The sequence below is a fragment of the Marmota marmota genome, unplaced genomic scaffold, assembly GCF_001458135.2.
Source record: "Marmota marmota marmota unplaced genomic scaffold, marMar, whole genome shotgun sequence".
NCBI lineage: Eukaryota > Metazoa > Chordata > Mammalia > Rodentia > Sciuridae > Marmota > Marmota marmota.
Genome location: NW_025999969.1, coordinates 8508733 through 8533653, shown reverse-complemented (window position 1 = coordinate 8533653; position 24921 = coordinate 8508733). Strand labels below are relative to the sequence as shown.

General features: G+C 36.7%; 1 protein-coding gene across 3 annotated transcripts in view; it reads left to right on the top strand.

The window, feature by feature from the left end:
• Positions 1–24921, top strand: part of LOC107154279 (fibroblast growth factor 12) — a 350801-nt gene that overhangs the window by 8539 nt on the left and 317341 nt on the right. The window lies entirely within an intron of this gene.

Here is a 24921-nt window from a genome sequence, read left to right as displayed (position 1 = left end):
TAGGCTTGACCTCCATAGAAAATAAACAAGGTGGTCATAATTACCACATCAAATTTTAAGAATTTTTTTTCAGTTTGGTGATTGAACCCAGGGGCCTCCTGCATGCTAGGAAAGTGCTCGGCCACTGAGCTACACTCCCCATGCCTGACTTTTACATTTTATTCTGAGATTGGGTCTTGATAAGTTATCCAGGCTAGTTTTGACCTTGCAATCCTCCTGCCTCTGGGCCAGCTTTTTGAGTTGGGCATTGTGTGACTGGAGTTGCCAGGCTCATAACTGGGTTGAGCAATTAATTTTGTTCAGAGAAAGCATCAAGACAGGAGAAAGGGGGAAAATGGATACTTGGTTGAAGGTTTTATATGGCATGATTGTGACCATATATAGATCCTGGGTCTACGTCTGAATTGGTGGATAGTTGTAGTGGCCTTGTGGACAAGGCCCTGGCCTGGAAATCTGGAGACCTCCCTTTGATACTGATTTTTGCTTGGCTCAATTCATGTGAGTTTGGTCATTTTCTTTCTCTGGCTTTATACTTTATCTGTGAAACAAGGGTAGATTAGAGGCAATATTCTCCCCATTTCTGAGATTCCGAGAACCAGCATTTGTGGAGTCTTTATCTAGGAATACAGTGGATATGTTCTGTTTAATGACTTATGGTCGGTTGCTCATTCCTTCCTTTCTCTTTGGCTAACTGGGTGGCATTTTTTTTTTTTTTTGCTCAGCAGATTGTACATTATGTTTTTATAACATCTTTTTTCACCCTCATATGCGTCCTCTTTACAATTAAGATTAGTTTATTTATACATCAGTCATATGTGAAGTTGATTGGTGGATATGGTATCTTCTGTCTCCCAGACCTAACCAGCACCTCCCTGCTAAAAAAGGAAAGAGTAACAGAATACTGCAGAGCAGTCCAAGTGCTGAGTGCTTTGCTGACTTAGAGAAAGGAGATTTCTTTTAGTTTTCAATCATTAGTAACATACTATTTAAAACTAAATACACTCAGTCCTTTTAGTCTTGGAGCAATTTAAAAACCAATAACTGTCTCTCCTAATCCTGATCATTTGAGATAGAAGAAGCATTGCTTTTTTTGCTTCTAGATGAAAGTTATCCAAAGTCTTAAGAGTTTCATGGTTAACAAACTGAATTTCTTGATTATGCAAAGGATAAAAGATAGTAGAATACTTAATAGCCATTGACATGTTTATGAGTGTGTACTTGTGATATTATAGTAATTATGAAAAACAAAGGATATGGAGGAGTCCACTGCTTATAATAATGTAAAATTTGTATGCTCATGGACAAATAATGTGTTGTCATATGTAGAAAGTGGCCATATTTGAGTGATCAGTGGGCTTTTATTCTTTTTCAGACCTTTTATCAATATTTTATTGCATTTCATTTCAATAAAACATGTGTACACTTGGTATTGGCCTCAGTTATAAACCGTTTAACAGATTTACTTAAACCTCAGCAGATCTCTTCATGCCTCATGATTTCATGCTTTATTCATGGCAGACATCAAGAAGATATTTGAGGAGATAACAGTCTTTTTAAATAATGGTTCTGTAGCTTTCACTATATATGAGGCACTATGCTTTATGTATATTGACTCATTTCATCTTCATAATGACTCAATAAGGCACTATTGTATCCCTGATTTCAAGATTGGGAATCCCAAACATAGAGATGTTAAGTAACTTTCCCAGGTCACACGGTGTCTGTGAGCTTAATCACTAGTAGCCATCTGAGGCAGATTTGCTGAAGTCTGGAAAGACTGTCAACCTTCCTTTGTTACTGAAAAACCAACTCAGCAATGTACATTCAGATTTTTTTTTTAATATTCATTTTTTCGTTATCGGCAGACACAACATCTTTGTTTGTATGTGGTGCTGAGGATCGAACCTGGGCCACACGCATGCCAGGCGAGAGCGCTACCGCTTGAGCCACATCCCCAGCCCAACATTCAGATTTTATTAACCTGCAGGTTTGTGTCACCTGGACCCTGAACCAATAAAAACCAGACTTGGGGAATCACTGGGAGATTCTGCCTGCTGTCTGGTGGGTTCAAGAAAGAATTTAATACTCTTCCATGCCTTATGTTGGCTCCCAGCCCCAGGGGCTTCATGCACCATCAGCCTGCTGCTTCCATTTCTAACCCTCCCCTTTGAATAGCTGTCCGGCTTATCTGGGAAACTTGGTGGTGTGGTAGAAAGATCACAGACTGGGAATCAGACACATCACTTGCGACTTTTAATCCCTGCCACTTGGGAAAGATATATTTCTGTGTCATTGCTTCCTAATTTGTACAATGGCTCTCTTTCAAAATTAATGGGACAGATAAGGAAAATATATATAAAAAAATCAAGCATAAAATTGGTGCTCAGTGATAACATGTGTTGTTGTTATTTGTATCATCTGATCCTTGGTTCTTCTACTTGCTCTGTTTCAGTATAAGTCTGGGTTCTTGCTTTAAACGTCCCACCATCATGTTAACCCCTTAGCACAGAGTTAGATGCAGCTTTTGATATTTATTACATCACTGCATTGGACAGTGCTGATGCATGACAAGGTTCTTTTTATCTGATGTTGGAAGCTGTTGCTCTTAACCTTAAGACCACATTCCCTCCTTCCCCTACCATTGCCCCTTCACCTTTGACACCGGCTGTGATTGGACTGATTGATTACATTCCTCCATATTTTACACCGCTGACCCCTGTTGTTCTCTTCAGTTTTCTTCTTCATCTTTCCCAGTCCCATGCATTTTCCTCTGGTTGGAATCACCTGAATACCATGCAGTTGTGGTGTACAGTTGAACACAGTAGTTAAGACACTGGTTGAATCACACTATAAAAGAGTAGTGAATGTGGTGTATTAAGAACTGTATGCAAAAAAAAAAAAAAGAGAGTTCAAGTATAATGGCATAATTTGGAGTGAACATACCTTATATACAGAGTTACAAAAAATTGTGATGTGAATGGACAATCATGAATGTAATGCACTCCACTATTGTCATGTATGTAAGAAATAAATTTAAAAAAGAAAGAGAAAAAGTTAAGCATAGTGATATCAATTAGTTAATCCACTGACACTTGAATCAGAATTTTACTAATTTGTTCTCATCTGGCCTCAAAGGGAGTCCAGTTTTCTCCAAAGAGAGAACTTGAATATTGTAACAAAAGTTTTAATGTTGTGGCTTAGTTCCAGGACACCCCATTCATGTTGGAAGAATGAGGGGGACTTTCTGTCCTGTTGTTCCATCAGGGGATCTCAGGTTTAAGCATGCATCATAATATTGTGGGTTTGTGAAAGCACAGATGCTGAGCCCCACCCCCAGAGCTCCTGACTCAGTGGGTCTGAGGTGGACCCCAGAGTTGGCTTTCTAACTCATATCCAGGGTTCAGTGCTGCTCATCTAGGGACCACAATTTGAGAACCATTAATGCAGAAATTGTCTTGTGCTTGGGCTTTGGCTCTGGACATGTGTATTTTTCTGTTTATTCAGAAACTTTAGAATAAAGTGTCAAGAGTAGCATTCTGACAAGGCAAAGGAGACCACAGCCTGAAACTCATCGCTTGCATTCCCTACAACCACACTGGCCAGTTAATTAATACCAAGACCTGTGTTTGGATATCCATTTATCCACTTATCTGCACCAACCATATTTTTTGTTGTGGGGACTAGAAATGAAAAGTGACACCATTTTTTAACCTCACTAAGACCTCACCAGTCAGCTCTTAAAGATGTATAAAAACAGAAACCTAGGAAGAACTGACTGAGGGCAAAGCCTGTGAAAACAAAATTAAATTGAAATCGACTTTTATCATTGTATCTTCTGTACAGATTGCTCTGCCAAGGCATGATAGGCCTGAAACCAATAAATAGGACAAATTTCATATCATCCCCTATCACACTACAAATGAAAATGCAATAATGTGGGAATCCAGAGAGAAACTATCAATCTGGAAGGTGTTGGCCTTTGAACTCGTGTTTGCAAAGGGGTGGAACTAAAACATGTGAAAAACATTCCTGGATGAAGGAACAGTATAAACAAAGGCAGAGGAGCATTAATATACATGGAGTAACCAGGAAAAGATGAATGGGTTGTTTAGTTTATTTATCTAGCAAATACTTGAGTGCTGAACACTGTACTGAGTATCGCAACCATAGTTGCTCTTCACCTTCGTGATGCACAGCGGGTTGGGGATGGAATACAGGAAATAGCAAATCAAGGAAGAAAGATCATAAGCAAACCATGGAAGTCTTTTACAAATTATGTAATGTAGGCGGTGGTTTCATTTGCCTTTCAAAATATTAATTAATGTAATCATCTTTTTAAAAAATTAGATTCCTGGGGCTTTTCATATACAATCCTACTTACAAAGCTTCAATTATATGCTAGTTTTTCAAGAACGCATCTACTGGGCAAAGCAAGCATACCTACAAGCACGTGGCTGTGGCCACAGGAAAGCCTTATGATCCGTATTTCACTCTGTGTCTTTTGTCAACCTCTGATGCTGACACATTTCCTTTGCTTAATGGAACAGTATTTTTCTTCTGCTCACTTTTGGGTCCCGATTCTCTGATATTACAGCATTACATCTTACAGACTGGCATTTTAGGGGAAAAGCCCAAAGAATTTCTGAAACATGCCAGGCTTAAAAAATTACTCCCTGAACATCTGTAAATGACTATCGAGTCTCAGAATTACAATGAGAGAATAAAAACTTCTTGTACTTTGCAACTCTGCTCTATGAAATTCTTCTATCCTTAAATATATGAAGACTTAATATATTTGTCCCAACCTCAACCAACACTATTACAAAGACGTATTTTGATATTCTGATTACCTTTCTTTAGAGAAGAGACAGAAGCTAAAAGAGTAATTTCTGAACCCAATTTTAGACATGATTTTTGTCTGACCTCTTCCTATTTAAAACATGGGGCACGGTTCCTAAGCTCCCTAATCCTGTATTTTCATTTCTCCATAATGGAGATAATAATATTTATTCATAGAGTTGTTTTGATGATTAAATGAGGTAATATATGGGAGCTATTTATACATACTGCCTAGCAAATATTAAGCACTCAATAAAACGCAGCTATTTTTATTTTAAGTACTGTACCTCAAATTGCCTTATTATGTAAACTTCTGTTTTCAAGTCCATAGCCCTGGGCTTTGGCTGAGTCTGGGTTCAGGTTTGCTTCATTGTTTAAATGAGCTCAAGCATGACACCTCTAGTTAGAGCCTTCATTGTAACTCAGCATAGAGTTGTAAATATGGCAGCCCCACAAATATATGGCTTTTGGATCAAAGTCTTAAAACTGTTCCAGGAATCCACATCCTGCCAAACTGGGTTGCCATAATCATGGCTGAAATCTAGAACAGCACCTCGTGTAGAGAAGGTCTCAGCCTGTCTGTGAAAGGTTTATGAACGAGGTTTTGAAAATGAAGGTCAGCAGGCGACTTTCATCTCATAACCATAGGAAGTGGTTAGACAGATGGCAAGGACAGCCTTATCTCTTCTCTGAGCAGCCTCTTTTGATCTTGACTGACCATGGATTCCTGTCTCAGGAAGGATGGCAGGTGTCAGGGACATGCTGCAGCCTCTGTGACACTGGTTCCTTCAGAGATGTTTCTCAAGAGAGAGCAAAATAAAAACGTCACTTTGTGCACACAACTCGAGGTGATGCCTTCCTTCCCTTCCTTGCTTGTTATTGTTGTCACAGTTACAGAAAGTAAATTGTCAAAGACAGCACCGCCTCATCCCTTCTCCTAGTTCTTCCTTATGGAGATAAGCACTGCCCATCTTTTTGCTATTTACCTCTGTATCGAAAACAACATTTCTTTCCTAATGCCTCTCAATTTCTCAGCTCCACTTATCACGTCCCACCAAGGAAATGACATGGTCACCTCACTCCCTTTATAGTAGTCTCACTGTGACACTCGTCCTGTCCCTCTGACTATCTTTTCAGGGCTGTTATGCTGTGATTTTGGCTAGATGTGTATTTACTAGTTTCATTATTATGATTAGGTAGATAAATACTCTTCATGACTAAGATTAAGTTATGATTATTTTTGTCTTCAGGTTTTTTTTTTTATAATTATCTTGGGTTTTGTTTCTTGACTTTCTCCATATTTTTCACCATGTGACTCCTTCATAGCTCTCTGATTCTTATCTCATTCAGGTGCAGATATTATATCTAGTTGATCTTCTTGAAGTAATGTCTCTTGGACCCTTCTGACAGGGAGCACTCTTCTCCTGATGTAGGAACAAGTGCATGGAGTACTGCATACATGGCATGCATTAAAGGGTGTCTGAGTGGCAAGCCACTTCCCTGTGCTAGGTGTGTGAGTGGCAAACTGCTTATCCCTTAGGCACAGCCCTGGGTGCGAGGCCATGTGTTGCAGTCCCTGTGCTTGCTCCATGGCCCACTCCTCGATTGGTCGCTGCAAGGACAGTCAGCAGAAATTGCATTGGTGGCTGCCTGTTATCTGCTTACCTACTGCCTGAGTATATATACATGGTAACTGCGCCATAAAATCAGACCTGGTAACTGCTTGGTCTCCAGAGGTCTTGATTACCGACTCCCAGCCACACTCTCCTCTACCCTGTTCCGTGGACCTCCTCACTGGATGAGAGAGAGCCCATGCATCCATCAATGCCCTGTGCCATGGTTTGATCCTGCGATCTCTCTTACCATAACCCTGGAAAATCTCTGCTGGTCTCTCTGCTTGGATCTTATTTCCCTGTACCATCTGGATGGACCTTTCTTAGTTTACTCCCTTGCTTTGGTGGAATATGTTCTCCAGGAGTTTTCGGATAAAAGGAAATATAGTTAAATTTTCTGGGCTTTCATATATATAGACACATCTTCGTCTTTTCTTCACCTTTGAACACATTGCTAGGCATTGACAAATTATACTGAGATTATAGGTGTGTACCAGCATGCTAGGTGTAGAATTTTCCTTCAGAATGTCCATTGCACCCCTCCAATGTCTTCTTCCAGTTTTGTTGTTCTGGTCTGATATTATTCTGATTCCTTCTTTTTGGTATATATCTGGTTTTTCTTCTCTCTAAAAATTTGTAGGACCTATTCTTTTATCCTAGAGTTCTGAAAATGTATCACAATTTACCTCCTTGTTGTTTCATATCCATCCATTATGTCCTAGATGTACCGTCTTGTGGAGTTCTTAGCAGTGCCCCAAACTGTTCCTCAGTTTAGGCAATGCAATGTAGGCAGTCAGACTTCAGAGTTATTGGTCTTTACATGAGAGACAGCTGTGCAAAGAGCTTATGAGGGTTACTGGCTTAAAACAATTACCAAGACCATCTCCAGGTATTTTCTTTTAAGTTTTAAAAATTTTCAAATTTATTTTTAACTGATGCATAAAACATAAAATTGTACATTTTAATGGGGTGCCATATTTGTGTTTTGATATGTGTAAACATTGCAGAATGTTTAAATTAGGTTAAGCGTATTTGTCAATTCAAATATTTACCATTTCAAAATGGTGAAAACTTTCCAAAATACTTTCTTCTGCCTTTTTGAAATGTGCAGTGCATTATTGTAGCTGTAGTCACTGTACTGTGCAATAGCCCTCCAGGACTTCTGGCACTTATTTAACTATAACTCAGTGTCCCCTGATCAACTTTACCCCATTCCTCTCCCACCCCTACTCCAGACTCTGGTAACCACCATTCTGCTCTGAACTTAATGTGAAATGGACTTTCTTCAATTCCACATATGAGTGAGATCCTGTGGTTTTTCTTTCAGTGCCTGGCTGATTTCACTTAACACAATGATCTCCAGTTCCATCTGTGATGCTGCAAATGACAGGATTTCATTCTTTTTGATGACTGAATAGTATTCTATCCTGCATATGTATCACATTTTCTTTTATAAATTTGTAAGTTTGATGGATACTTTGTTTCTGTTTCCTGGCTATGTGAAGTATGCTACAATGAACATGGGAATACAGATGTCTCTTCCACATACTGATTTCATTTCTTTTGGATGTATACCCAGTAGGGGATTACTGGATCATATGGTAGCTCTATTTTTAATTTTTTTGGAGGGATCTCCATCTGATTTTCCATAATGGTTGTACTAATTTATATTCCCACCAACAGTGTACAAGGGCTCCCTTTCTCCACATCTTGCCAACACTTGTTATCTTCAATCTTTTTGACAATGGCCATTCTTACTGGGGTGAGGTGTTGTTTCATTGGGGTTTGGATGTGTATTTCCCTGATGTTAGTGATGTTGAAGATTTTTATGTATTTGTTCCCAGAGAGTTTGTTTGTTTATTTGTTTTGTCATCAGGGCTTTCCCACTGAGCCACATCCTCAGCCCTGTTTATTTTTCACTAAGTTTCTTCAGGCCTCACTAAGTTGCTGAGGCTGCCCTTGAACTTACGATCTTCCTACCTCAGCCTCCTAAATCACTGAGATTATAGGTGTGCACCAGCATGACCAGCCAGCTCCAGAGAGTTTTTTTTTTTTTAAAGTTGCCTTTGACACATTCATTCATTTATTCTTCCACACGGCAACATCTATTGGACACTTGCCTTGAGTCCTGAACATTGCTAGGCATTGGCAAATTACAATAATAAAAAAGAGACACTTCGATCTCATGAACCGTCCATGCAACCATGGAAGACACAATCCGGTGCCCCGGATGCAATATGGTGAATGTCACCCTGTGCATGCTGACTAGTCCTAGAAGCTCTAAGGGTGGAATGATGAAGGCTGCCTTCAAAATCATGATTGGAAATGTGTCTCAGCTCTCATTACGTGAGCAATAATTTCCCAGAGAAATCCTCCTGCCAATTTGTAACTAACAAAGTTAGAAACTTCCCAAAGCTCTAATAAAGTCTTTATAGCCAGAGAGACTTTGGAAGTGATTTTTAGCTTCTTCACTTTACCTGGAAAAATTGAGGCTAAAGAAAATAGTGGCACCAGACAGAAACTCAGGTTCCTTGATGCCCATGCTGATATTCTTTCCACTAAATCATACCGGGCCCTTACCACAAAGCCCAGTTATCTGTTAATATAATTAAAAGTTTTATTTAGTGGCTCAGAGTCTCAGAGATCTGGAAGTACCAATTTAAAACACCCCTGGAAAAGCCTTTTAAAAACAGTTATTTAAATGAAAGAGCTGTGCTTTGGGCAGAGTAGAGGACTCCATGGCTTCTTTTGACAGTGAGGTCATAATTGTTAAATTGGAAAAACAGGCCCATTTTATTTTGGACAGGTTAATGTTGATTTTAAATTCATCCAGAAAATTTAGGGGGCAGCTTCCCAAATGAAGCTTTGGTATTGCCATTTTGTGATATAGTTTTAAGATGTTTCTATGTTTACATTGTCTTGAAAGCATACAACAGATGTATAAATGTGGAATGGAAACATTTTGTAGAGGCAGAGAATGTTGTCTTCAATGAACACTGAAGAATGCAATGTATTCTGTTAAATGTATGGTTTCATGACTTAATTAACAATTAGCAAATGCTATATTATGGGGGAAGGTAAGAACTATAAAGAACACATTATCCAATTGTCAGTTCTTTATCAGTGATATAATACTAGCAGTAATGCATTATTCATTAAAAACTTCAGAGTGATCTTATAATATCTTCCTAAGTATATTCACTTTTCAGAGCCACAAGTACTTAGATTGTAATCTTCTCTGTGACGTTTTTCTTGGTCCTCCTCTATGAGGAGGCTTTCCACCTGTGGTCTTTTGAAAGTCTTCTGCAGTGTTGATCACAGCTTCTCTTTTGGCTGTCATTCATCCTGAAGGCAGGGGCCATATCTTGCTTCTTTGTCATTTCAGTGACATATTATGTACACAATAGACAGTTAATTGAGTGGATAAAAATAGAAGCCTTAAAATGATATTTATTTGGTTTCCATAGTTCTTGTGACATATCCTAGGCAAAAAGTAGCTGAAGACTTTGGGGTTATATACCTGCAATACGCATGCCTCAACTTCCCTTTGTTTCTCATTGAAGTACCCTCATCTGGCCTCACAAGTTCATTTATGGCCCTCTAGATAATTGATCCTATTCTGTATGATTTAACTTCCAGCTGTACATGGACCCTATCCCTGAGAAATCTGGTTGGGCATAAAAACTATCTCCTCTATCTTCATAGAATAATAATCTCTGCTGATCCTAAAAATGAGGAAAAAATTTTCTTCTCATCCTACACAATAGAGAGGGGCACAGATCTGCATTATTAACTGTGCACCTGTCTTCTTTCTGTCTTCTGGCTCTCCTCCTTCCTGTCAGAGCCGGGATGTACTGAACAGTTCTCCTTATTCTAGTCTTCAGTTACATCCCTGGAATGACTGGCTCTAGGGTACAGATTGTCCTTCTCAGGACCTTCTCTGAGTGCCAGCAAAGAGACTTTGGTATCAGTTCAAAGGCGAGGCGTTTCGCGAGTCTCAATTATCATGACCTCTGTTCTTTAAGAGAGCTTGTGATTTCCCCTTCCTGAGGGCTGGGGGAAGAGATGTTTCTATTCCTCTTCTCAAAATGAGGAGTGGAGAAAAATGGGTAGTGAAAGCATTTCTTGCCTTCCATGTGTCAATTACTTTGCTGGATGTGCGTTCAGTTTGTCGTGCCCTTCAACTCCACAACTCATCTATTACCTCTGCATGAGCTAGTCATCTGGTTAATGTTAAAGTTCTTTCAAAATCAGCCTCTATATTAATAAACTCTTTACAAAGTTAAGAGGAAGGCCCCTTAGAATCTGGGTTTAATGTAATGCAAATGAGGATTAAGTGCAATAATTCTTTTTCTTTGACTGTTTATATCTCTGAAACAAAAACTGCTGGTGGCTTAGGTATAGAGAACTAGGTGTTTAGTAATAAAGCCTGAGTTCAAATTTAGCTCTGTAGCATGGAGCTGTCACTTTCTTTCTAGGCCTTAGCTTATTGTGAGTGCAGCAGGTACATGCAATACCCTGCCCCTGGGGTTTGGGGATTCAAGGAGAAAACACACCTGAAAAGTGCTTTGTAAACTGTATAGTTCTATTAAAAAAAAAAGAGTTGTTATTAATAGAGATCTGACTATTTCCAGTTGTTTCTGTCTAGTCAGTTAGTTCTGGATGAGCAAATCGGAGAGGACAGGGAGGAAGGAGAGAGCACACGGGGCTAGGAGATGGGTGACCTGGAGTCCATCCTGGTGCTGTTCAGCACTCAGCCACTGACTCGTGACCTTGGCAAAGTGCTTCCCCTCATGTGCTTCTGTTGTGTCATTGGTAATATGAAGCAGGCTAAAGAAAAGATGATCCACATATTCACTTCCAGTTTAAAAAAAGAAAGCTTATTGTTTTTTGAGTCTAGATGAGGATCTTATATTTTATTTAAGGTTTTCTATAAGTTTAGATTATTGAATCGGAAGACCTACCAGTTCTGGGCCTTCATACTCTATTTTGAATACATAATTTTAAGAAATGATTTTAAAGAAAATGGTCAAATCTTAATTTTTAAAGCACTGAAAAGGAACCAGTGGAATTTATCCACTCAATTTTTCTATTGTATCTGGAGGGGAAATGTGTATGTCTAAAGAGATGCTAAGTACTAACTGATAAACTATTTGTCCGTGAGAAATCAATTATGTCTATGACATTTAAAGCACATTTTGTTGTGATATATTTTCTAGTTACTTGAAATTTATTTCTTTTCCTTCAGTCAAAAACAATAGCAAAACGAATATTTATTAAGATTGAGGCACAATGTTAATTCTTGTCGATGCACAGTAAGATGATTCCTATTTGAAGGATTCTTAATCTAGTATAGAAACAGCAAGTGACAAAATTAAATAAGAAGAGTAAAGCAAAGTTTCAAGACTAAAGAGTAAGGAGAGATTTATTTTGCTGAAGAGGTAGAGGGAATGGGGGAAATATATCTTCAAAATGCTTTGTAGATTATGAATGGTTTCCCGTATACTTCCTTATTAAATATTATATAGACCTTGATAGGCCTAGAGCAAGATGCCATCTGTTGGAAATCAGATTGAAATCTAAAGAAACAAAGCCTGACAATGCAAAGAAATTGATAAGACATGTTGTTATTTAAAAAACTAAGGTATGTTGCTGTAGTCAATACTTACAAATTTCTTTAACTTTTCCCTAATGTGACTTGCACTATTATTTTATATTTGGATGTTGGTATCATCCTATTTACCACCCACTTTTTAATGAGAAGGCTATGAGAAACTTCCCAAATTATGTAAAGTATATATTTAAATCCAGGCATATATTCAAGTGAATTTATCTAATACATTGATTTGTCATCACAAAGCTAGAGAAAGCCTCATTCAATTAGATAACTTTAGTATTATTCACAATAGACAAGGGATGAGAGCACCTTAAATATTTATTGACAGGTGAATGGATAAAGAAATTGTGAGATATTTACATAACACTGCTTCATTGTGTACATTCAAGTCTTAAAAATGGAAATCCAGCTATTTGCAACAACAGAGATGAAACTGGAGAACATTATACTGAGTGAAATAAGCCAGACACAGAAAGACAAACACTGCTGGATTTCTCTCCTATGTAGAATCTTCAATAGAAATGCAGAGTGGTTATCAGGTGGTGGGTAGGGATATGGAGGCATAGGTGAAAAGTTGCAGTTATACAAGATGAGAAAGTCTAACGTTCTTGCCCAGCAGGAAGGCTGTGGTTAATAATATTGTATAGTACGCTGGAATTTTTCTAAGAGCAGATTTAAGTGCTCTTACCAAAAGAAAAAAAAAGATAACTATATTAGATGATGGATATATTAATTGGATTGACTATAGTGATCATTTTATTTTGTATATGTGTATTAAAACATCATATTGTATAGACCTTAAACATGTACCATAAAAATTACTAACTTTGCAGACAATAAATATAATCTGGGGGCTAGGATTGTGGCTCAGTGGTAGAGTGCTCACCTCATACGTCTGAAGCCCTGGGTTTGATCCTTAGCACCACATAAAAATAAATAAATAAAATAAGGGCACTGTGTCCAACTACAACTAATATATATATATTTATATAAAATCTGCCCATTTAAAAAATTATTTTCACAAAAGAAGTGTGTTGTTCAAGTGCAAAATCAGGATTATAATCTGGTCATCTGGTCTCCTAGACTGGCTTCCTTCTTAGCACAGAGCCAGAGTAAAGAGTCCAATAAGTAGATGTTCATTTTATATGGAGACGCCTACAATGGGGTCAGTCTTTGTTTTGCTAGTAGTATGGTATTTTTCCCTGAATGACTTCTGAAATTATTGATGCTGTGGCTGAAGCCACTACTGCTGTCAATATTGACATTGCAAGGGTGTGCGACCCTTGTGACCTCAAATGCTTTTAATAATATATCTACTTAAATATGTTAAGGGACTTCTAATCATAAAACAAGGAAATGTGGTAGGGAAAAGTCCTTACTTCATCTCTACTTTATTTTCAGTGACATTTTTTTGGGAGCAAATTGCCTTTAGTTTTTTAATTACTATTATTTTATTATTATTTGGGGGATCAAAATTCATACTTGGCAATACTTTATCATAGAGCTAAACCCTAGCCCTTCGGTGACAGATTTTTAAAAACTGAAATGTATCCTTTTATTATGATGCTAAAGGACTCTATTTGGCTTTGTTTTATTGCCAAGTAAAATTACAATTTTGTTCTACTTGAGCACATTAAATATAGTGAATCTTATATTTCAATAACTATGGCTATAATTTAATTTTATTTCATAAAGTATAATTTTCTGCATTCCTGAATATGATCTTTGGTTATATTCTATATTAGTTGTACATTTTAAAAGCATTGTGTCCATTTTTGGACTGTGCAGTTTAGAAGAACCTGGTAAAAATAAAGTATGCATATTAAATAAGCACTCTAATGACAGGTTAAGAGAATTGAAGTTGCTTAACCTGAGAAAGAGAGAGTTCAGGAAGTATGCTAATTATCACCCTCAGGCTGAAGTGCTTCTGTGAGGAGCTTTGCAAAATCCCTTCCACTTAAAAAGGAGAGATTTTGGTCTTCTCTGGTGTGAGTGGTGATGGAGCATAGCAGGGTTTCACCCAGGAGGACTGTATTTACCATTTATAATAATCTCTTTTGACAAGAACTACGACCATTGAGTTTTTAAGTTGTCTTTTCTGGTGTCTGAATTAAATGATCTTTCAAGGTATCTTTCAGCTCTGTAGTTATCCTTCAGTTCTTTGGGGAGGAGAGCTCCAGACACATTTCTTTTTGATTTAAGCACAATTAAGGAACTGACTCAAAGGCTGTGAGCATTGTCTCACTGAGGTTCCATCCCACAGATGGAACTGGAAGTCTGGAGAATGCAGAAGGCAAAACGTACATCAAGATTCTACATCCAGTCTACATCAGGGCTTTTCCATGCTCTCACTCCTTTTGAATAATTGCTTCATGTTCAACCCTGCAATAGAATTGACTAGCCATTACACAAAATTAGGGTGGAAGATCAAGCTTGGGATACACTGGGAAAAGTACCTCTTTCCAAGTATTGCAAGTGATGGCCTATTCTGTCAGATGTGTGACTTGTTGATTGTAAATGATTTGTGGTTAGAGATGATGGAATTTTTGTAATGTGTCCTAGATCCTTGTGCTCTTCTGTCATGAGCTTGAAATAAATGTGTAGGAGTGGGTATCTTGCACCCACCATGATTGAACAGTTATTACTTGGAATTTTTCACACTTAGCAGTGGTGTTAATGTCCCACTAGGTATAGCTTTCTGGGACTCATGATTATCACTGACACATTCCTTTTCTATGACTTGAATGTGGGTAGGAAAAGAAAGGGCAGATGGATCCAAACAGATTTCCTGGTGATAGAAAACAGTACAGTATGACAAAATGATAGAGCTGCAAATAGAGTGGATGCTGTTTTTTCCAAACCCTTATCCAATACATTTGGGTGACAGGCAAGGTTTAGAAACAAGAAATCAGAATTTAAAAAAAAAAGATTTGAAAGTTTCAGATATATTATAAGAATTCATCAGAAAATACCAATGGCAATTTTTTAGGGGCTAACACAAAGTTACCATGCATATTTTAGACAGAATGAGGGAAGATATCTTTCTCAGGACACATAGTTCTCTTTGAGCATTAACATAAAAAAAATTTTTCTAAGAGGGACACAGGGACTAATATTTTAAAAGGAAGAGAACAATATGATGAGCTCTCTGAAAGCCTGAGGAGCTGTTGACATCTCAGGCATTCTCCCTGGTGTCTCATGGTTTATCTTTGAAAAATGGGAGAGAGAGAGATCATCCCTGTTTGGGAGAAGATGAAAACAACACTAAGATCTCTGTTTTTATTTGATCATCCTTGGCAAGTATTTATCCCTTTCAAATCTCCAGAGAACCAAAGGTAAATTTTATAGCTGGTGGGAATGTTAGAATTCAGCATTTCTGTTCAATGCAAGAATTTGGATTAATCTTTTTCATTAAATGTTCATCTTTTCTCTCTTTCCTATTGGTGGTAAGTAAGCTCTATTGGAATTAAAGTCTGTTTAGTCTCCTTGATGCCAGTAGGATAGTAGTTAAACTATCTGATAGGTAGTTAAACAGTTATATATAATTTTTATATACATATAAAAATTACTGTGTATAAAGCCATTGATGTTCTTATTTTCAGTATTACCCTAATACTAGCTTTTTGAAGGGACTTAGAATCAGGCATAATTTCCACATTTGACAGTCAAGAATGAAGGTAGGAAAGAATGATATATAAGTTTGTACAGATACATAGCTGCAGATAATAAACAGAACTTAGACATACCAAGTTTCTCAGTCTAGAACACTAAATTTTTGAGCAAATGATTTTGTTAGAAGATGTATAAACTTATTTTTCATAAGCAGTCACATTATCTGAGATTCAAGGCTTTAGTAAATCCATTATTAATTAATTAGTGAATGAATTAAAATATTTCTTTTGTTATCCATCAATATTTCTTGAGACCTACTGTGTGCCAAGCACTGGTCTACAGAGAGTTCCAGCAAAGCCAGCAGTTTCCTGAATCCATGGAATTTACCATCTGCAGTGAGGGAGAGATTATCAAATAAGAATAACATTTTGTTATATATGAAAATGGTCAGGGGCTGGGAATGTGGCTCAAGGGGTTGCGCGCTCGCCTGGCATGCGTGCGGCCTGGGTTCGATCCTCAGCATCACATACAAACAAAGATGTTGTGTCCGCCGAAGACTAAAGAATAAATATTAAAAAAAAAATTCTCTCTCTCTCTCTCTCTTTACAAAAAGAAAAAAAAAAAAAGAAAATGGTCAGGAAAGAAGGGTTGGGGATTCTAGGAGGACTAGGACTCATTTAGCATGTTCCTTAGGTAGGTCATGGCAGGCCTCACTGAAGAGGTGACATTTGGACAAGGACTAAGTAGGTGAAGGGGCAAGCTCTGGCCTGTCTGGAGGAATAGTATTTCAGGAAGAGGAAACAGCAAGTGTAAGTACTCAGGTGAAAACTTGCCTGGCATATTTGCTGAACATTAAGGAAGCAGGGAAGTCAGAGAAGATGAAGAATGTGGACGTGAGGTTTGGGGAGTTCATGGTACATCTCAATCCTCATGTCCCATTTCTCCTGATTAATGACTTCCAACACAGCCAAATATTAGATGCATAAGGGGACACTCCTAGAATTACTTAGGCCATTCTCTCCCTAATGTAGGATTTAAATTTTTTTTAAGTTATACATGACAGTAGAATCCATTTGACATGGAATATATCTTTTGTAATTCAGACTCCAGTACCTCTTCTTCTTCCCTCTCACTACCACTTGCTCCCTTCCCTCTATTGATCTTTCTGCCATTTACTCATAGTAATCTTTTTAAAAATTAATTTCTTGTGCATGTACATGATGGTGAGATTTAATATAGGGTGTTTTATACCAGAGCCAGCTTCTTCAGACAACCAATAATGTAGTCTTCTGCCAGACTTACACAGTGATTGCTTCTGGAATTCTGAACTAGGGCTGGGAGTTGACTTTTTGTATGTCTTACATATCTCCACTCTGATTGCAGTAACCTCAGTATACTGGTGAGAGAGAAAGAATTGCAAAATGAGTTTGAAAGAAATGAAATTCTCTATCCTGTTTGCACTAGCGATGTGAGTCTTCAGGATACCTCCAAACAGGTGTAGATCAGGACTATGCTTCATTTTAAGGGAGCTATGTGTTTTTCCACAAGTTTACTCAGAGCCCCCTCAGTAACCTTTGGGGATCCATTGCATTGTTAAATCACTGCATTAGCCTGCTGCCTTCTGGAAAGAATTAGTCCCATAGCTGCTTCAGTAGGAAAAAAATCAGCCCTTGGGCTAGAAACCAACTACATTGAGAAGAGAGACATGGGGGAGGTTAGGGAAGTCCTTAAAAAGAAGTTTAGATATTCAGGATGCAGGGGGTATGGGGAAGGGGTAAAAATGCTGTGTTGACGAGAAATCACCTGTTTTTATTATTGCTGATCATAAGGTTTTCCTTAACGTATAACAGTAGATAAAACATTTCCCTCTCCCTTAGCTCACTCAGTCTCCTTGCCAATCCTATGTGGCTTGTTACGCCAAATGGTAAGAACCAGCATGCCTGCATCACCCAGAAGTTTGTTAGAAATGCCCCCCAAGACCTGCTGAGCTAGAATTCATATTTCATAAGATCCCTAATCCTTTAAAATTTAAGAAGTATTGTTCTAAGACCTGGAGGACAATCATTTATTTGATTACAGGAAGGAAATGGAGGATCCACATGGTTGGTGATGAAGCCAAGGTCACCCACTCAGTACTCAGTTGTGAAGTTGAGCCTCATACCCATCAAGGCTTTATGCCTCCTGGTCTAGCAAGTTTATGGCTGCAGTCATTGCAGTCATCAACCCCTTATGGCACACCTGCAATGTGTTAGCTTTTGAAGGAAAAGCAACCCTTCTCTGAACCCAGATTATCGCCTCTTATTTTCTCCACCAGTTTCCCTGGGCTCTTGCTTCATCTGCTTGCTGATTCTAGAAATGCAAACACCCTGAAAAACTCTGCAGCTTTGCCCATGTGGAGCCCACAATTAGTGAATCTGATAAGAACTGCTGGCATTAGTCACTTTCTCTGGGCTTCTCTGCAAAAACTTTCTGACTTGACTTTAGGGAATGTGTGCAAATTCAAAACAAGACAATTGAGGAATCACAGCTGGACACTTCAGTGGGTACAAATAGGTTTTTCCACTCTTGCTTAGTCTTATAGGAAGATAGATGATATCCACCTTAATATCATAGAAAAAGGTGCAGAGAGATTTGCAGGCTGCCTTTCACCATGGCTTACTGCCATCATGGAAATACCAGCATTCCCATTTCCGGGATGTAAAACTATTTACATTTAAATGACAAGAAGGCGAGTTCTTGCTAATTGACTCAACAGGTAGAAAAGCTGAGTCTCCAGGAAAATCACACCTCATCTATATTTTGGTTGAGGGAAAATTCTAACAATTTAAAAAATGTAACTCATGGATCCCGAATGATGATTCTTGAAGTAATTCAAGCTCACTAATCTTGGCTTAAATCTTCCCATTTTGTTAGTTGTTTGTTCACTGAAAATGATGTCATCATTTTCCGTGAGCCTGCTATTACATGAAAGTCATAATAGTAGGTAGTCGGAAGGGGTCACTAGAGAATGAGATCCTGAGAGCCTGTTGAATAGAAAGCACATGTGTGTCTAAGGTAAACTAGATGGAAGACAATAGGGCACTCATCCATAGGACACTCCTCCCCCACCTCCTGTCCAAAGAGCAGGCATTGGAGTTCTCTGTGGACAGAAGGTAGGTTTGGGGCACCTAGAGTCTACAGAGTAGAGAAAACCATGGGAGGGAAGGGGCAATGTAAGACTTAGGTTGGAAAATGCTAGATTTGTATTTGGAGCAGCAAATAACCAATGTATTTAATATGACTTGTAATCTATCAACTCATTTCCCTTTTTATTGCATATATTTAAGTTATAGAACATGATATTTTGGTAAGCATATACTTACTAAAATGATTGCTACAGTCAATCCAATTGACATATCTATCATCTCACAAGATTACCTTTTTTGTTTGTTTTCATAAAACACCTAATATCTATTAGCAAATTTGCAGTATATAATGCAAACACTAACTATAGTCCTCAGGCTGTCCATTATATCTATAGACTCTTTCATCCTATGTAGATGCCACCTTTTACAATTTGACCTCTATTTCCATGTTTCTTCCCGCACTCACCTCTGGAACTTGTCCTCCTGTTCTCTTTCTCCATAAGAGCCTACATTTAAGGGACAGCATGTTGTAGCTTTCTTTCTGTGGCTGCATTAATTTACTTTATGTGGTTCCCCTGGTTCATCCATGTTGTTACAAGTGGCAGTAGATGTCACAGATATTTTCAGGCTAAATAATATTCCATGTGTTACTCTATTCATTCATCTATTGATGGACACCTAGATTGTTCTCATATCTTTGATCTTATGAATAATGCTTCAACAAAGAGAGGAGTGTAGGTATCTTATGGTACCAATTTCATTTACGTTGGGCATATACTTGGAAGAGGGATTTCTGGGTCACATTGTAATTCTATTTTTAAATGTTTTTCAAAATTGCTGTAGCAATTTACATTCCCATGAACAGTGTAGGAGAGATTCCTTTTCTCTACACCCTTGCCAGTGTTTGCTATCTTTTATCCTTTTGAGAGTAGCCATCCTAATACTAGGGTAATATCTCATTGTATTTTTGATTTGCATTTGCATTTCCCTGATATTTAATGGTGTTGAGCAAGTTTTCATATCTCTGTTGGCCATTTTAATGTCTTATTTGGAGAAATGTCTGGTAGAGTCCCTGGCCTATTGAAAATCAAGTAATTTGATTTTTGGTATTGAGATATGTGAGTTTTAAAAAATATATTTGACAATATGAATTTCTGTATGTCCCCATGTATTCTTCTAGGAGTTGTAAAATTTCAGGTTTTATGTTTAGATCTTTAATGCATTTCAAGCAGATTACTGTGTATGGTATAAAATTAGGGCTCAATTCCATTCTTTTAATGTGGATGTCAAGTTTTTCCATCACCAATTTTTAAAAAGAGATTATTCTTTCCTTGTTGTATCTTCTTGGTGCCCTGGTCAAAAATTAGTTGGCTATATATTATATGCCTGGGATTATTTCTGAGCTCTGAACTTGATTCCTTTGATCTATTTGTCTGTTTTCAGGCCAGTACCATATATTTTGATTATTATACCTGTTATTATAGTTATATTGTATTATTTGGAATCAAGATATGTGTTGCCTCCAGCTTTGTCTCCTCCCTGCCCTGAGGATTGCTTTGTCAATTCAGGGTCTTTTGTGCTTTCATGATAATGTTCTTCAGTTTTCCTCATTATTGTTTTGTACTTTTTAGTGTATAGGTTTTTCATCTCCTTGGTTAAATATATTTCTAAATATTTTATTTTTTTGATATTTTTGTGAATAGCCTTGTTTTTATGATAGGTTGATTACTAGTGTAAAAAATGCAATGATTTTTGCATTTTGATTCTGAATATTTCCACTTTATTGAACACATTTATTAGTTTTTATTTGATATGGAACCATTATAGCTTTTTTTAAGTTGATTTTGTTTTTTTAAATACATGACAGTGAAATGCATTACAATTCTTATTACACATATAGAGCACACTTTTTCATATCTCTGTATATAAAGTATGTTCACACCAATTTGTGTCTTCATACATGTACTTTGGATAATGATGTCCATCACCATTATAGCTTTTTACAAATAATATCATGTCCTTTGCATATTGGATTAGTTACTTCTTTCTTTCTGATTTAGATGCCTTTTATTTCTTTCTCTTGTTGATTACTGTTTCTAGTTCTTCCACTACTGTGTTGAATAGAAATAGTAAGAGTAGACAGCCTTGCCTTATGCCAGACTTCAGAAAAAAAAGCTTTCATTCCCACCTACCCGCATTGATTATGATGTTAGTTGTAGGCTTTTCATAAATGGTCTATGTCATAATAAGCAAATTTCCTTCTACATCTAATTTTTGAGAATTTTTATCATAAAATAATGTTGAATTTTGTCAAATTCTTTTTCTACAATAAGATATATTTTATGCTTATATAATTTTACAAAATGGATTCTGTGATGACATTTACCAGAAAATGGATGGATCTGGAGACTATTATGCTAAGCAAAATAAGCCAATCTTCAATACCAAAGTTTGAATATTCTCTCTGATATGTGGATGATAACTCAAAACAAGGGGGGTGGGGAGGGGAAGAATAGATGTTCAGTAGATTAGACAAAGGGGAATAAAGAGAGGGAGAGAGGATGGGAATAGAAAAGATGGTGGAATAATTCTGACATAACTTCTATGTACATATATGAACATACCACAATGAATCTCTACATCATGTTCAACCACAAAACTGGGATCCTAATTAGAATACGATGCACTCCATGTTTGCAAAATAAGTCAATTTATACTCTACTGTCATGTAGAACTAAAAGAAATAAAAATAAAAAATGAATACTACTGTCATGTATAATTAAAAAGAACAAATATTACAAAAAGAAGCTGAAAGAGAAATTTTTTCCACACAAAACAACAACAACAACAAGCCAGATCATGCAATTCTTGTGTTTCATTTTGTTAATCTTATGTATTGTGCTAATTTGCCTATGTTAAACCAACCTTGCATTCCAAGGATAAATCTCACTTAGCCATAATCTTTTTGGAGTCTTGTTGAATTGGGTTTGCTAATATTTATCAAGGAGTTTTGCATCTATGTTGATCAGAGTTATTGGTCTGTAGTTTTCTTCTGGTGTCTTTCTGGCATAAGAATCAGGATAATGCTGGCTTCATAAAATGAGTTTGACACTATTCCCTCTGATTCTATTTTTGTTATTGTGGAATAGATTAAGAAGTATTAGTATTAATTGTTCTTTCAGTGTTTGGTAGAATTTGGCCATGAACTCTTCTGGTTTTGGGCTTTTTAAATTGGGAGACATTTAATTACTATATCAGGTCCTTTGTTTTTCCTTTCAAGCTTTCTATCTCTTCTTGATTCAATCTTGATAGGTTTATATTGTTGGGAACTTAAACATTTCCTTTAAGTTTTCTAATTTCTTAGAAAATATAATTGTTCATAATAGTCCCTTTTGCCCTGCGGCATCTGTGGTAATGCTTATAATTTTAGTTTTGATGTTATTATTTGTGCCTTTTCTTAAGTTCAGGGGTTGTCAATTTTTATTTTGCTTTTTCAAAAGATGTAGGAATTTATTTGCTATAGATTTTCTCCCTAGAACAGCTTTTACTATATTTATGGTTTTTGGTATGTTATGTTAACATTTTTATTTTTTCAAGATATTTCTAAATTTCTCTTTTGATTTAGACTTTGATCTTTTGGTTATTCAGAGACCTGTGCACTAAGTTTTTAGTTTTTCTCTAATTGTTAATTTCTAGTTTCATACCATTGTGGTTGTAAAAGATACTTGGAATGGTTTCAGTCTTCTTCCATTTTCACACACTTGTTTTGAGACCTAACATATGATTTATGTTGTAGAATGTTCTAGGTGTACTTGAGAAGAATGTGTGTTCTGCTGTTGCTGAATGGAATGTTTTATAAATGTTTATTAGTTCCATTTGGACTACAGTGTTGTTTGAGTTCAGTGTTTTCTTCTTGATTTTTTTTTGTCATGTTTACCTCATATATTTAAGTGCTCTTATGTTGAGTACATATATGTTTACAATTTTATTCCCTTTTCTTTTCTCATTTTCTTGGTGAATTGATCCCTTTATCTTTATGTAGTGAACTTCCTTGTCTGTTATGACAGTTTTTGACTTAAAGTCAATCTTGCCTAATAAAATTATAGCTACTTCTGCTCTCTTTTTTTGTTTCTATTTGCATAAAACACTTTTTTTTTTCCTATCCCTTTACTTTCACCCTTTTTGTGTCTTTAAAGGTAAAGTAAGTCTCTTATATTTGGGAGTCTTACTTTTTTTTTTAAAATGCATTCATCCACTCTGTGTCTTTTTATTGGTAAATTAATCCACTTACATTTAAAGTAATTATTGATGGATAAAGATTTACTATTGATATTTTGTTAATTGTTTTCTGGATCTTTTGTTCCTTTCTCCTTGCTGTTTCCTTTTGTGATTTGATAACTTTATATAAGGTATACTTTGATCCCTTTCTCCTTATCTTTTGTGTATTCAGGATAGATTTTTGCTTTGTGACTACTCTAAGTCTTATGTAAAACATCTTGCAGTAAACTAACAACAACTTATCTTTGTTTGCACATAGAAGTTCTTCAGTTTTATCCCATCCCCCCATATATTTTATATATTTGGATATCATGTTTTACATCTATTTTATATTTTACATCCATTAACAAGCAAATGTAACATTAGAAATTTTTAATAAAATTTTCTCTTAATCTTTATACTAGAGTCTTGTTTATACATCACCGTTTCAACATTAACATATTGTGATTAACTGTATATTCAACTTTCTCATAAGTTTTATACTTTCATGTCCTTTTATGTTACTGACTAGCAGCCTTTTGCTTCAACCTGAAGAATTCTCTTCATTATTTCTTGTAAGATAGATCTAGTGGTGATTAATTTCTTTTAATTTTCTTTGTGAATATTTTAATTTTCCCCTCATTTCTGTTTTCCTAGGTCAAGTATTTTTGGTTGAGAGTTTTTCTTTCAGTTCTTGGAATATAACATACTACTTTCTCTTAGTCTGTAAGGTTTTCTGCTGAAAAACTTACTTATAGCTGCATTAAGTTTCCCTTGATTGTGATATGCTTCATTTCTCGGTTTTAATTTTGACAGGTTAGTTATAATTTGGTTATAATAATGTAAACTGGTCAACACTTTTTTGGGCTGGATTTTGTTTGATTTCTTTGAACTTCATGTACCAAACATTCATATCTTTTTGTAGGTTTGAGAAGTTACCAGCTAATACATCTTTAAACAAACATTCTTTTTTTTTCTATTCTTCCTCAGAAACTCCAATTATACAAAAATTTTAGCTTATGTGATTATGTTCCATAGATTCCATAGGAGTTTTTTTTTAAATTTGTTTTTATTCCATTTTCTCATTCCTACTCTTGTTTGCGTATTCTTCCTTCTGCACAGGCTGGTGTTCTGTTGAATCTCTTTGTTGCATTTTACAATATTGTCTATATTTTTCACACCACGATTTGATTAGTTCTTTTATATGTTTTCCATCTCTTTATTGAGCTTCAGGTTGTGTTCTTGTGTTGTTTTCCTGTTTTTGGTTAGGAAAAGGGGAAAGTCCAGTTGCTTACAAACACACAGCTGCAGGGGCTGGGGTTGGGGCTGAAGGCATGCAATAGCCTGCTGCAGGGATCAGCCTGGAGTGAATGTAATCCTGGACTGGAGCACCCATGGAGGCAACAGCTGTTTTTTTTTATTATTATTATTATTTCTTTTAAATTAAACAAATCTAAATATGATTTTGATTTCTTATCCTTGTAGTAAAATCATTGTCACTCATTATTCTGACTACCAGGTACAGTCAAGACCCTGCCTGAGTCTTATGAGCCTTAGAGCATTTGTGGTCACTGGGCTCTGTTGTGAGATATATGCTGTGCACGGGGCTTGAAAATCTTCATTGCTACCAAAAGCTGCTCTTTGGTGTCCTGCTCTCCAGGCAATCCATGCAGCCAGAAAGCTGCAGCCATTCTCCTCCCTGCTTGCCTTAATCCCCTCATGCATATGTTGTTATATATTGTTCTCACGGAAAATATTGGCCTCCATCAAGATGTTTTTAAGAGACAACTTTCTCATATACACCTCTCATCCCTGATCCCTACATCCTTTCCTTAGTGTGTTCAATCTTTTTTGAGAA